Raw genomic sequence first — 15,485 nt, forward strand, 5'->3', positions numbered from 1 at the left:
GAATAGGTATATTACAATGGTGTGCTGCAGTAGAGAATAGGTAGATGACAATGGTGAGCTGCAGTAGAGAATAGGTAGATTACAATGGTGTGCGGCAGTAGAGAATAGTTAGATTACAATGGTGTGCTGCAGTAGAGAATAGATATATTAAACAGTGTGCCGCAGTAGAGAATAGGTATATTACAATGGCGTGCTGCAGTAGAGAATAGGTATATTACAATGCTGTGCTGCAGAACAGAATACGTATATTACAATGGTGTTCTGCAGTAGAGCATAGGTAGATTACAACGGTGTGCTGCAGTAGAGAATAGGTAGATTACAATGGTGTGCTGCAGTAGAGAATAGGTATATTACAATGGGGTGCTGCAGTAGAGAATAGGCATATTGCAATGGTGTGCTCCAGTAGAGAATAGGTATATTACAGTGGTGTGCTGCAGTAGAGAATAGGTATATTACAATGGTGTGCTCCATTAGAGAATAGGTATATTACAGTGGTGTGCTGCAGTAGAGAATAGGTATATTACAATGGTGTACCGCAGTAGAGAATAGGTATATTACAATGGTGTGCTGCAGTAGAGAATAGGTATATTACAATGGTGTGCTGCAGTTGAGAATAGGTGTATTACAATGCTGTGCTGCAGTAGAGCATAGGTATATTACAATGCTGTGCTGAAGTAGAGCATAGGTATATTACAATGGTGTGCTGCAGTAGAGAATAGGTATATTACAATGGTGTGCCGCAGTAGAGAATAGGTATATTACAATGGTGTGCTGCAGTAGAGAATAGGTAGATTACAATGGAGTGCTGCAGTAGAGAATAGGTATATTACAATGGTGTGCTGCAGTAGAGAATAGGTATATTACAATGGTGTGCTGCAGTAGAGAATAGGTAGATTACAATGGAGTGCTGCAGTAGAGAATAGGTACATTACAATGGTGTGGTGCAGTAGATAATAGGTATGTTACAATGGTGTGCTGCAGTAGAGAATAGGTATATTACAATGGTGTGCTGCAGTAGAGAATAGGTAGATTACAATGGAGTGCTGCAGTAGAGAATAGGTACATTACAATGGTGTGGTGCAGTAGATAATAGGTACATTACAATGGTGTGGTGCAGTAGAGAATAGGTATATTACAATGGTGTGCTGCAGCAGAGAATAGGTATATTACAATGGTGAGCTGCAGTAGAGAATAGGTATATTACAATGGTGTGCTGCAGCAGAGAATAGGTAGATTACAATGGTGTGCTGCAGTAGAGAATAGGTAGATTACAATGGTGTTCTGCAGTAGAGAATAGATATATTACAATGGTGTGCCGCAGTAGAGAATAGGTATATTACAATGGTGTGCTGCAGCAGAGAATAGGTAGATTACAATGGTGTGCTGCAGTAGAGAATAGGTATATTACAATGGTGTGCTGCAGTAGAGAATAGGTATATTACAATGGTGTGCTGCAGTAGAGAATAGGTATATTACAATGGTGTGCTGCAGTACAGAATAGGTATATTACAATAGTATGCTGCAGCAGAGAATAGGTATATTACAATGGTGTGCTGCAGTAGAGAATAGGTATATTACAATGGTGTGCTGCAGTAGAGAATATGTATATTACAATGGTGTGCTGCAGTAGGGAATAGGTAGATTACAATGGTGTGCTGCAGTAGAGAATATGTAGATTACAATGGTGTGCTGCAGTAGAGAATAGGTATATTACAATGGTGTGCTGCAGTAGAGAATAGGTGTATTACAATGGTGTGCTGCAGTAAAGAATAGGTATATTACAATGGTGTGCTGCAGTAGATGTACATGTTATTGTTTTAGAAGATATCAGATTACTAACAGGGGAAGAAAGAACACAAACTGAAAAACTTTGGAATGGTGAGGTAGTTTGGAACATGGAGGAAAGAAATGTGCTCTGGCATATATATATAATGTCAAGAAAGCATTAAAATATTAGATGTAACTATAGTTGAACTAGGATGAATTATGGTAATAGACTTGAGATGGAAAAAATGTGTATACAATTATAGATTTATATGCATATGTAACAAAAAAGAGAGAGAAAGAATGAATATGTTTGTGCAAATATGGACATTATGGTGGTCAGTGATTTTTTTGTAATTTAAGAAAAAATAAGAGCAATTGTGATGGTGGAAAGTTAAGTGTATTGGAGAATAATCACTGGGCCCATAAAAAGAATGAAATTAGTAAATAAATTGATTTTGTTTTAATATTTGATAGTTTAAAGGTTAAAAAAAGGAATTAAGTATGCTGGATTTTCAGATCATGTAGCTATATGGGTTAAAGTACAGGGAAACTAAGAATATATAAGAACAGGAAAAGGAATAAAAAGAATTGATGAAAATGAATTAGGTTTAGAAGAGAAAAATAACTTATGGAACTATGGAAAAATCATATGAATATGAGAGAGTTTTATGAGAATTGGACTCTTTGGTGGCTTAATTTTAAAGAGAAATACAAAAAAAGCATTTTTAGAATGTATAATGAAGAAAAGAAGAAAAGAAAAAGAGAGATATAAGATATGAAGTCAAGAAACATTTAGAGACTTATTAGAGAAGAAAAATTCCTTTTGTGAAAAAGAAAGAAATATATAAAATGAATAAAATTAAAATTAACAACTTGTTATATAAACAAAACTATTGTTTGCAAGGAAAGAAATTAGGTAGCACCATATTTGGGTAAAATGATAAAAGAAGGAACAATAAGAAGAGAATTAAAAAGTAAGGAAGGTAAGCAAATAAGAAAGCAAGAAGGTATGTACAAAATAATTAAAGAATATGTACTGGAATTATTTGTTAAAAGAGAAGGAAACAGAAGAAATGTACACAAGTGAAGAATTAAATAATGAAGATAACGAGTATTTAGAAGAATGAAAGAGTGGCAAAAAAAATGTATAGACGTTATGAATGAATGGCTAGAAACTGGAATTAAACAGAAGGAGATATGTACAGGAGTTATAAAATTTATATTTAAAAAAGTAAATAAAGAGGAGATAAACTGGAGACTTATAACACTGAATAACGAAAATTTTTATGAGAATATTAACAAAGGGTTACAGAAAATGGATAGAATATATGACCAAAATGTATTCGGAAGAAAAGGAAAAGGAAGTCAAGAGTTATTGTGGATAATACGAGAAATAGTTGATATCATAAATAAAAATGTGGAAGTGAAGGTTAATGATAGGGGATATAAGTAAAGCCGGTTACCTATTACAACCGAGAAACCGCAGTTGTGTGAATATGGAAACATCGACATATTTTGAGCAAACCATGAAAACACCAAACGTCTTGAAGTGTGAAATTCGAAATGTCCAATCATCATAGTTGGCTCTTAGCTCCTTAAGGTAAGTGTGCAATAGTTACGGACCTCAGGGTTAGGGTACGGGTAAAGATAAGTGCATACATAGCAATATATGTAAGCTTTAGTTTAGGGTTAGAAGTAGGGTTTTGTTATGTGTATGTATGTGGATTATTTATTTTGTTTGGGTATAGCTCCTTAACGTAGTTGTGCAATAGTTACGGATTTTAGGGTTAGGGTGCAGGTTAAGGTAATTGCATACATAGTAATATATGTAAGCTTTAGTTTAGGGTTAGAAGTAGGGTTTTGTTAAGTGTATGTGGATTATTTATTTTGTTTGGGTAGGAAGTACATAGCGGGTGATGGGGTTGGCCAACTATGCTGATTCAACATTTTGAATTTTGTGGTTCAGGACGTTCGATGTTTACGCGATTCGCTCAATATGTGTCGACATTTCTGTATTCGTGTATGTGTGGTTTCACAGTTATAATATAGACCCAGTAAAGCTTATGATAATATTCAGTATAAAAAAACTATGGGGAAGTTTTCAGGCATATAATGTAAGCAAAATGTATTACAAGTAATAAAATCTGTTTATGAAAGGAACTATGAGAAAGTAAATGTAAATTGCTGGATTGGGGAAGGAATAAAAATAGAATGTGGAATAAAGCAGGGCCTATGAATGTAATAGTGAAGGAAATTAATAAAATGTCAAGTAGCGGTGGATACAAAATGATGAAGGAAGTACAACTGCCAATCATGTATAATTATGCAGATTATATTGCATTAATTTTTAAAAATAAAGTATGGATGGAAAAAGTAAATGAAAAGTTAAGTATAAATTAAAAAACATTGTTTAAGTATAAATACAGAGAAAAGTAAAGGGTTTGATTTTGAAGGTATGATAGGAAGCACTGAGTTCAATGAAAAATATATAGCTATATTGGGAATAATATTTGGAAGGAATGAATACAGGGAACAATGAGATAATGTACTCAAAGAAGTAAAGGATAGGACTAATTTTTGAAAATCATATAGATTTTCATATAGAGAAAAAGCACACTTGTTAAACACCATGGTAATAGGAACATTGCTTATGGTGCTAACATCTATATGATTCCTATTAATTATGAAAAGGAACTGATGATGATTATATTTTCTTTTATATGGGGCTCTATACTGAATCCAGTCAAGAGAGGGATTCTATATATGAAAGAAAAACACAAAGGCTTGGGTTTAATAAACCCAATAGTACATGCATCTTTAATTTAGTATAAGGGATTAAAAGGAATTATAAAGGAAAATAGAAACTTGATAGAAATGTTCCTATATTATAAATACAAAGAACTGTGGGACGTAATGGAAGTTAAAAAAAGTAAAAGCATTGTGAATGAAGAAATGAAAGAGTATCAAAACAAAATTGTGTTATGGAAAATAAAAAAAATATATATGTGAGAAAAATAGAAAGGAATGGTACTTAAGTATTATGAAAGCATTTTATTGCTATTGATCCATGAAAAGTTTTAGAAATATATAAGAAAAAAGTCATAATGATGAGAAATAGTGACTATAAAAAGATTAAAGAATGTAATTATTTTTTATGGAGATTATCTATTAGAAAATTGCCAGTTAAGGCAAATATGCCATACAAAAGCAAGATGGAATATGTAATAAACCTGGAGAGTTTGAGACTACTGAGCATGTATATTTGAAATATGAAAGAGTTAATAATTTGTGGAAAGAAATATGTAAACATAATAGGGTGAAAAGTTTGTTAAAATTTGAGCAAATAGATATGGACATAATAGAATTTGGTTATTATGGTGCACAAAAACAGGAAGAAGTGAAGAAAATGGACAGAATAATATTTTATGTTTCATGGACTACATGGAATGAGAGACTAAATTAAACTAAATATAATGGAAAATGGAGTTTGACAAAGATTTTGGAGAAAATAATGTTTTGGTTGTGGATAAAAGAGTGGTGAGGGAATGCTTAAACCGAAGCTGATAATGTATGGAGATTTATAAATAGATGTAAATAATGTAAATATGTAAATAATATGTAATGTATATATCAATTAAAAAACCCTACTCTTCAGCATACAGGGACTTCATTGCTTGTGACGCTTCCTGCTTCTGGTTCAAGCACAAAGGTGGTTCAGAGAAGCAGGGACAAATAAAGAAGTGTGTTGAGGGTGGAGACAAGATAGATTCATCAAGGAAAAGTGAATCATTGAAGTTGGATGGGAGAAAGGAAGTGCAGAGCAGAGAAGTGATGGACAAGCAGAGGTGTATAGCAGAGCAGGTAAAGGAAGGACTGGAATGCTGTCAGAAGTTGAAGGCAGGAGAGCTTTCTCAAGAGCAGCTTGGGGCACCAAATGGAAAAGAGATTGTACCTATCTTGGTCTCGGAATGTATCTTTCTGCAAAATCTTTTTAGGGAAGAAGATTCCGCATAAGCTTGTGTTGTTACAACCCTTTAGTCGGGAGAGTTGTGGGATGTTTACTTAAAAGAGATGGTAGACCAGACTGAACCAGACAGCAAGATGGCAGTGGATGAAATCATGGAGAAGATACAGGAAGAAGAGGTGGTAGAGATTGTAGTAAAGGAGACATAGTATGCACTGAAGGTAAAAGAAGGAAAGAGATGAGTGGATGAAATGAAAAAGATGACAAAAAAGACATCTGAAGACATCAAGAAGAAAAAAGCCTTGAAAGGTATGAGGTTTGGGACACTGTGATTGCACTACTGGGTATTTCCCCCAAAGAGGTAAAAGCTTTTATTCACATTAATAGAGATACGTGCAGTGATATTTTGTTTGAGATTGGACGATATATGGAGAAATTTTTAGAACAGTATAAATTAAAAAAATAACTATAATCCTTGGAACTCTTATGTGGTGCAAGCATTTTGTAGAGAAACTAAAAAGAGAATTTTTGTGCAATTTTGAATGTAAATTGAAAAAATAAGTGTTAAAGGACTATTTAAAGACTTTATGTAAAGAAGTCATGGACATGACAAAAATATATGATGAAAGAGATTTATGAACTTGAGGTTTTGAATGTGGGGTAATTTTGAAAATGAAAATGTTTTACATCTTCCAAGTGTGATAAATGTAGATGGTAAAAGAGGATTTGTTAAATATAGAGGACAACCAAAAGCATACTTTTTTTTGTGCAAAGGATGGCCAGCTGATCAGTAACTGTGATAAATGAAAATGTTTTATTTGTGTTAAGCCAGGGCATGAAGCTAAGAAATATGATATTATATGTAAAAAAATGTAGGTGAACTGGGCATGTATGGGTGGATTGTGAAGGAAATGTAGAAGCCATTGAATAAGAACAGATACAGGAATCTGAATGTAATATAGAAAAAATGTAGAAAAGGAACATGAAGAACAGATACAATAAAGTAATGAAGAAATAAACATGGCTAAAAAAATGAAAAAATGGAAGAGAACTAGTGTAAGACACTAGTGAAGAGGAATATGTAAACCGGCAAGTAGTAGGGGGGGGGGGAATTCTACAGGGAAAAGAGTGAAAGAGAGAAAAAGGAAGTTTAAAAGTGTAATTGTGAAAGAAAAAAAAAAAGGCAAAGGATAGATGTGAAATGGGATAATAATCTTACTTTAAAGGAGGCTGAACATTTTAGCAATAAATGTTAATAGTATAAAGAATATTAAAAGAAGAATAAGCACATTAAAATGGTGTGCTTTACTTGATATGCATGTTAGAAGACATGAGAGAATTAACAGAAGAAGAAAGGCTATAAACAGAAGAGCTACGGGGTGGACATATTACTTGGAATATGGGAATAGATACATGTTCAGGAATAGGTGTGTTATGTCAGGAAACTATAAACGTTTTAGATATTATGTTAGTAGAATTGGGAAGAATGATGGTTATAGACTTAAGGTGGAAAAAAAGATGTGTACAGAATTATTGCAATATATGCATATGTTACAAAGAAGGATAGAGAAATAATGTATAAAAAATTCTAAATTACATAGGAGTAAATATGGAACTAATATTAGTAGGGGACTTTAATTGTGATTTAAGAAAAAAAAAGAAAGAAGTGATGTTAAGAATGTATATGAGATAATGAAAACTGGAAATGTTATATATACGGGACAGCAAACATATTTTCTAATATCTGATAGTTTGAAATTGTGCAAAAACAAAGGTAACAGGCTTCTTGGATCATTTAGCTATATGGGTAGAAGTACAAGAGAAGGAAGGATATATAAGAATAAGTAAAGGTGTTAAGAAGCTTAATGAAAAAGATTTAGAAAAGAAGATAGAAAGATTGATATATTATGGAAAGATCATACAGCTATGAGAATTTTTTTTTATGAAAACTGGATGGGTTAGTGGATATGTTTTAAGGAAAAGTATAAAAAGTGTTTTCTGGAATGTCAAAGTGTGAAGGGAGGGATAGAGAAACTAAAATATAGGCAAATAAGTCAGGAAGTATTTAGAGAAGTATTAAGAAGTAAGACAGTTTTTTTATGAAAAGGAGAAGAAAATTTATGAAATAACTTAGGAGAAGATTTTTTTGACAAGAAGCATCTTTACTAAATTATCACTTATAATATAGGCAATCATACAGTTATATAAATGAAAACAAGCCATATTGACATAGTCCCAGGTGCAATCATTTTATATCACAGACCGTATTGACACAGTTTTAACTGCAAAGATTATACATCACTTATAATCTACCCTACTGACAGTCAAGCATTGCATAACTGATTCAAATCCTGCCTTCTTTTAAACTTCATTCCTCCCCGTATGTATTGTTCCCACAATTCCCATTTTTTCTTATGTAATTTGCAAATACCCTTTTCTAAAGATCCCAATTCCAGTTGTTTTATCTCTGTTACTATGTTCACTACTTCTAGTACAGTTGATTTAGACTTTCATTTTCATTTTCTAGTTACTGTTTTTTTGGCAGCCATAATAATTAGATTCAACAAGGCCTTACTGTGTCTAGGCAATTCTGATTCTGTATCATAGCTCAGAAAAATAATTTCCCTAGTTACACTAATTTGTTACACAGTATCTGTGATAGAGTAGTCTGCATGGAATCTTTAAGTCTGCCAACTCATTATACTCCCAGAAAATATATTTCAAATTACCTTTTTCTTCTTCGTCACACGTCCAACACTTGCTTTCTACCTGAGGAAAAATTCTCTAGAGTCTGCTAATATCTATGTAAACATTTCCAAGCAAAAATCCTAAATCTTCTAGATTCAGAGACAAATATATATCCCCCATTGTTTCTTTGTGAATTGCTTATCCAGTCTCTCTTCCCAAGCTTTTCTAACCTCCTCCGACTGATTTTTATAGTTATAATGCAATATTTTGTATGGTCTAGTAATTATACTAATTATTCCTTTTTAACAGCAGCTTCTGTTCTAGGTTCTATTAAAACTCTACCAGTGATGGTCTTTCATTTAGCACCCCCTGAATGCTTTCTCTTTGCCTGTACTGTAATATCAATCCTAACAGGGAAGGCAATCTCTAACCTGCAGTTCAAATAAGTTTTTGGCACCTTTCCATTCTATTACCTTTCCTTCTAGTTATTTGTTCCCAATACCTTAGTTCCTTTGCTAGTTTTCTCCAATAAATTAAAGCCCCCTCTTGCCTATTGTCTGCATCCCTAATTGCAGTCATCCCTATTGGGAGAATCTCCTTTCTCCGTTCGCTTGTTGTCCTAGTTCTTAGAATACTTTCTGCTACTTTATAAATATAATATTCTGTATGATTATTGTTATTCTACTTAAAAGACTGCATCCTAAATTTCAGTCTCTCCTTGCTTTTTGAGCTTCCCCTGTGTTTCATCATCACCCATTTCCACTTGTTATATAAACAAATATATTTCTTACAAGGGAAAAGGAAGAGGTGGCTCTGTATTTGAATAAATTAATAAAAGAGAATAAGAATATAATAAGAGAATTGAAAAATAATGAAGAAGAAAGAATGGCTAATCAAGATCAAATATTTGAAGTAATAAGGAAGCCTATGTAGAATACTTTTGTAAAGAAAGAGATAAAAGAGAGACAAAAAATGGAAAGTTGAAAAATTGAATAAGGAGGATCATAAGAGTTCAGAAAAAAATATGAGTACAGAAGAATTTAATTGAATTTTAAATGAATTTATCTTGCAGAAAGGTACGGGAATGGATGGCATTGAATATCATATGTATAATAATATGGAAAAATGGCAAAAAGAATATTTTGTGGTGGTATTAAATGAATGGCTAGAGATAGGAGTGGTAGAAAAAGAAATATGTACTGGGATTATGACAATTATATCAGAAAAAAAGAAAAAAAGATGATATAAGACATTGGAGACCAGTAGTGTTGAATAATACAGATTATAAGATATTTATGAGAATAATATGTAAAAGACTAGCACAGAAGTAGATAAATGACTTGAATATACAATCTATGATAAAAAGGGAAAGGAAGTCAGGGTATATTATGAATAATTAAAGAAGCAACAGATGATATTATATATAAAAAGGTAGAAACTAAAGTTATGCAAAGTATTTCACAAAATACAATATGAATGTTTATGGAATATATTAAGGGAGTATAAGTGAAAAGACAAAAATAATTATGTTGGTATAGGATAAAAATAATGTCAGCGTAATAGTAAATGGATGGTTAAGTGAAGAAATAGAAATAGTGTGTGGGATAAGATAATGATGTCCTGCAAGTAGCACCTTATTTGCTTTAATTATGAATGTGGTTGTCAATAACATGAATAGAGTGTTTAACATTGCAGGTTATAAGATAATGGAAGAAATATGAATTCCAACAATGCAATATAGACTGTCATATAAAAAGTCATATAAAAAGTATAAAAGGCTTAAAAGTTTCTGTGCAAATACTACCCATGTAGTTCTGCCACTAAAAGTTCAACGCACAAGGCTTACAGAGAAACCCAAAACCTTGCTAATGCAGTTCTGCCATTAAAAGTTCAACGCACAAGACTTACAGAGGGACCCAAAACCTTGCTAATAGTAATTCAAACACATCCAATTTCTTCGTCTATTCAGACCAATGTTCAAATCTCAAGGTAGATGAATGAATAAAACAAAGCAAAACTGTATCCAACAGTTTTATTGAACAAACCAAAAAACAGGTGAGCGCTTTCGCTATGTAGCTTTATAAAAAGTATATAAAATGTTTTTTTTTTGTTTTCGATATTACGGAATCTTGAGATTCTGGTCTTCAAGATTCAGAGTCTTGAGATTCCGTAATTCGAGATTTAGTAGTGATTCCTGTGTTATACATATAAGTGTAAATAATTGTAAATAATGTATAGAAGCTGTGATCATCAATAAAGAACCCAACTATACAATATAATATAACAAAACCTTCTAAAACAACAATGATTAATCATTACATCAATTCCTTTTAGAAACTTATCAATGCAAACATAGATCTAAAACTTTGGTTTGACCTTTTAACCCCATTTACCATCACTAAGAACTTTCCTCACAAAATATATAGGGAAACAATAACCTTCTGAGAACAAATGGATTCTTATGCTGGTTTCAATGTGTAAATAAATTAAATGTTTTAGATATACATATGATAAAAACTGCTTACAATATTCCAACACAGGACTGGTTAACCTTACAAAGCATTCTAATGTACACTCAAGATTTATGCAGATTAATTAATAATTCCTCATTTAAAGATATTCCAAATCTAATAAGTTTTCTGTATGAATTTATATATAATAGTTGTGAAAATAAAATTCCATTTCAAATCTATATAAATAGTTAATAACATATAAAACAATTCCCAAACCATCATACTGGCAGTTCTTAACAAAAGGTCAATCATTGCAGTTAACAGAAGAAATTAAAACTAACATCTTACTATCAGTTAATTACACTACTAACACACACTACTGGAAAATATTTAACTGGAAATACTTACATAGAGCATTTTTAACACCAGATAGAATTAAAAAGATCAGTACTACTACTACTACTAAAAATGTTTTTTTTTTTTTGCTGGAGTTGTGAAAAGTCAAATAAAGCAGACTGGATTCATATTTTTTATGAATGTAATAAAATTAAATCATATTGGAATGGAATCAGTCATTTTTACATGCTTTATTTAATGAATCCTTTACCTTAACTAAAATATTGATAATACTAAATTTATATGAAGGTCCCTACCTGAATAAGACAAATATGTATTTGTTATGGACAATACTTGCTATATCTAGGAAATGTGTAACCAGAAGGTGGAATTCAAATACACCCCCGATCTTGGAAGAATTCTACACTTTACTGAAGACAACTGCATTGATGGAAATAAAAATCAAAGAACTACAAATCTATCCCAGGCCATTGGTAAATAATCCTTGGAAGAAAGTTATATCTTTGTTGGACACTCTGCAATAATCAATATTGTATCTCTGATAACTGATCTGTTAATTCTATATTTAATAACATACAGTGTATATAACTGAAAGTCAGGCTATTGTAAATATTGCATATTGTTATTTAAAATGATATTTAAAAACATTATGTAAATGTTATTTTAATTGAAAATAAAAAAAATATTTCAGGAAAAAAAATAAAGAACCCAACTCTTTTCAATAGGTGCCATGAGATCTTTTACATCCACCTGAGCTACCACCAACCCAAGCAGATGGGGCCTCAGTTTAGCATCTCATCAGAAGGACGACACACTCAGGAGTGCAACAACCCCTTATGCTGCACAGCAGTGTCAGTAATTGATTTGCCTTGTGTGGGAATAGAACCCACAGCCTTCTGCACCAAAGGTGAGAATGTTGCCTGTTTCATCACTTACACTGCTAATAAGGAAAATGACTCTTTCTTTGGACAGAAAAGCAAAGAACATGGTTTATTAAAAGAAGAGAAAAGTGAGGGGATAAAGGTATAGGATGAGGAATTTGCCAATAAGGCAATAATGGAATGTACAATATTTGGAGAAGCAAACTTTCCTGGGCATACAAGTCAAAACATCAGGATAATGGGATTTACAAAAGATAACCGAAGACAGTTAAAGAAACCACCTAACTGACAGAATTGCAGGATGTTGCACAGTGTACCTTCTGCTGTTCCTAATTTGAAAGGACACTCCTAATTTTGATCAGAATTTTGCTCTGTATCTCTTATAATTGTACATTTTTACATGAAGCTCTAAGTTAATGGTACCAGTATTTAAAAATATTCCAAATTTGGCTTTTTTTCCTGATTAATTTTGCTTTGTACCTAATTTTGGAGGTAAAGGTTTGAGAGCTATGCGGTAGACAGAAATCTTTTAAAGTCTTCCCAAGATTCCCCTCGATAGAGAGCACAAGCTCTAGCATTGCTCAGGGAAAGGTTAGGAGTCTCCAGGATAATTGGTGGGCTAAATATGAGTTAACGATGTAACACCAGTAACCTCTGAATCTGAAATAACAAGCCTGCAATACAATAAATGGACCACTTAATGAACATTTACCTAGTTTGAAGTCAGTACCACCAGCTACATTTAAAGTGACTGGTGAATGTAAAGCATAAAGGCCAGCTCCAGTGGCAGAGACAGATAAAGCCACAATTGTGGACCAGACAGTCTGAGTTCAGTTAGGGGCTCAGGTGCTTGATGGACATCACAGGGGAGGATAGGCATGGGCCGGAGCAAGAAGCATACAGCCAGTACCCTTGGAGGAGCATTAGTGGTACGGTATATGTTTGGGGGCTGGGCTTTTAAGTCATCAAGCCACCACCCTGTACTAGCCTCCATTAATGAGTGCACAAATGCATGTATACTCACAGTGGAAAGTGTTCTGAGTGTCCATGGTAATGTGTGTAGCATATCCCCAACCTGTGGGTGAGTGCTTGAAAGCATGTCCTCACAGTGGAAAGGTGTCGTGGGTCACTATGGTGATGTGTATAGCGTACCCTCCCATCCACGTGTGGGATTAGATTAAGCTAAGATTTTGGTGAAGGCTCAACAAACCCTCATGGCTGCTTGTATCATGACTACTGGGCAGCTTGTGCCCCTACAGTGCACTAGGTAACTCCATAGGGTATAGGAATGAATAAGTAAAGCAAACAGGGGGAGGATTTAAAGTCATCAGACATAGGTTCATAGGTTGATACTAGGCTATCTGACCTAGGGCATTTATAAGCCTAGCCAGAGTGTGTTTGGCTTTTGCCACCCTTTTAGATCGGTTTACTGTGCCTCTGTATAGTAGGTCACAGAAGATAGCCCTTTTAAGGTTAGTTTACTCTGCCTCTGTCTAGTAGGGACACAGAAGAGATCCCAGGGGTAAACCTATGATCTCCCATCCACTCATCAAGATTTCTCTTGAAGAGGGTCATTGAGGGGCTCTGCCTAACATGGATTGGGATTTTGTTCCAGAGTGAGGGGAGCCTCTGGGATATGAATCTGTCCCTCCAGCATGTCCTATTTATTTCTGTGCTGAGGTTTAAGTCCCTGGAGCATGTAGCTCTAAGGGATTTGGATTTCCTGAGGTGGAGCATGTCCATTAATTTTGGGTTGGGCATGGCTTTATACGTCAGGCACAGATTGCCTCTGATTAGGCAGTAAGCAACTGAGTAGAGCTGGAGTTTCTTTAGCCTAACTGCGTAGGGCATCTGTTTGAGTCCCTTGATCTTCTTGGTGAGGTACTTTTGGGGTCTTTCCAGTTGCTGCAGGTGTACACGAGGACAAAAAGATATCTGAACACAAAAAATAATCTAAATTAAATTATACTAATTTAGACTGATGCTTATAAATACTAATGTTTTCAGAGGTCAATTAAAAAACAGATATTTAAACTGTGCAATTTGAACTAAGGAGAATATGCATGTTGAATTTTATTTTCTGTGAAATGTATTTCATATGACACACATCGTGCTAGGCCTTTATACACTATGTATACCTGAATGGGATTTGGTTACGGGAAATGTCATATGCAGCAGTATGGGAAACTGTTCTACATGCAGTGTATCACTTTAAGGAAGCAGTGAAAGCTCTGTGTCGTGTGATAAGGAATGCCTGGGAGTCTGAGGTAAACTGTGATGCTGTCACAATCTGTCTGTGTAAATTTCTTCCCCATTTCTTCTTCCTGTATGTCTGCAATACATAATTTTAAATTACAGATACAAAAGAGTGCCTGTAGACACTGGATGCTACAGCAGTCATAGTGACCAGTACCTGATATTGACATCATAGTGACCAGTACCTGATATTGACTTAATCGGTACCTGATACTGACTAGGCTCACCTGAACAACTTGTCAATCATCCTATATTATCCTCTACAGCAGTCCATGATAACACACATCACCATCGAATTGTGGCTGCTACATCCCTTTACACTTCTATTTAGTCATTTGTACATAAGGAAAACAAGGCTTTAACAATATAGCAAATAATACTCTCCCATTCTGATGTATTTGCAGTGCAAGCAATAAAATTACCATATACACCATACTGACAATACTGGTAAGCAACATTTACAGTGCATGAACAAAATATAACACGCTAATGTCACAATTACCACCCCCCAAAAAAAGTTCAAAGAGTGTGTCATTCTCTGTCAACCACATACATCATCAGCTCACAAATTATTTATGAAATTTAAAACATACACGGCAAAACTTTGAGCACTATCATGGCTCCTGAAAGGGGGCAAGTCTTCCCTATTTAATTCATAGATGATTAGTGCTTACTAAGATGTGCTTTTCTGTAATATTCATCTGTATCTTGTGAGCTGGCCAGCAGTGAGTTGACCAACACACACACCCACATTCTCTGCAGAGCACCCAGTGTAAACTACCCTTATTCTAATGCAGTATAAATAATCCAAAAATCATGATTTATTTATTTCACATTTGTTTACCGGGAAAGTCCAATTTGCAACAAAGCAATTTTCAGTGAAGGCCCTGGGAGAAACACTCCAGACACGTCTTTGCCACATGGGAGGAAACCCACACGAACGCAGGAAAGACATGCAGACTCCACACAGAAGGCACCCCAACCAGGAATTAAACCGGAGAACTATTGCTGTGAGGCAACAACCTGCTGCACCAATTATATCTTTACTGTAATTATATTCTGTTTCAATTCAGTACAACACAGAAGAAAAAAAAACACATTTACTTATATGCGCATACA

This window comes from Protopterus annectens, chromosome 5.part1, assembly GCF_019279795.1.
Source record: "Protopterus annectens isolate FY-2018-M chromosome 5.part1, PAN1.0, whole genome shotgun sequence".
Lineage (NCBI taxonomy): Eukaryota > Metazoa > Chordata > Ceratodontiformes > Protopteridae > Protopterus > Protopterus annectens.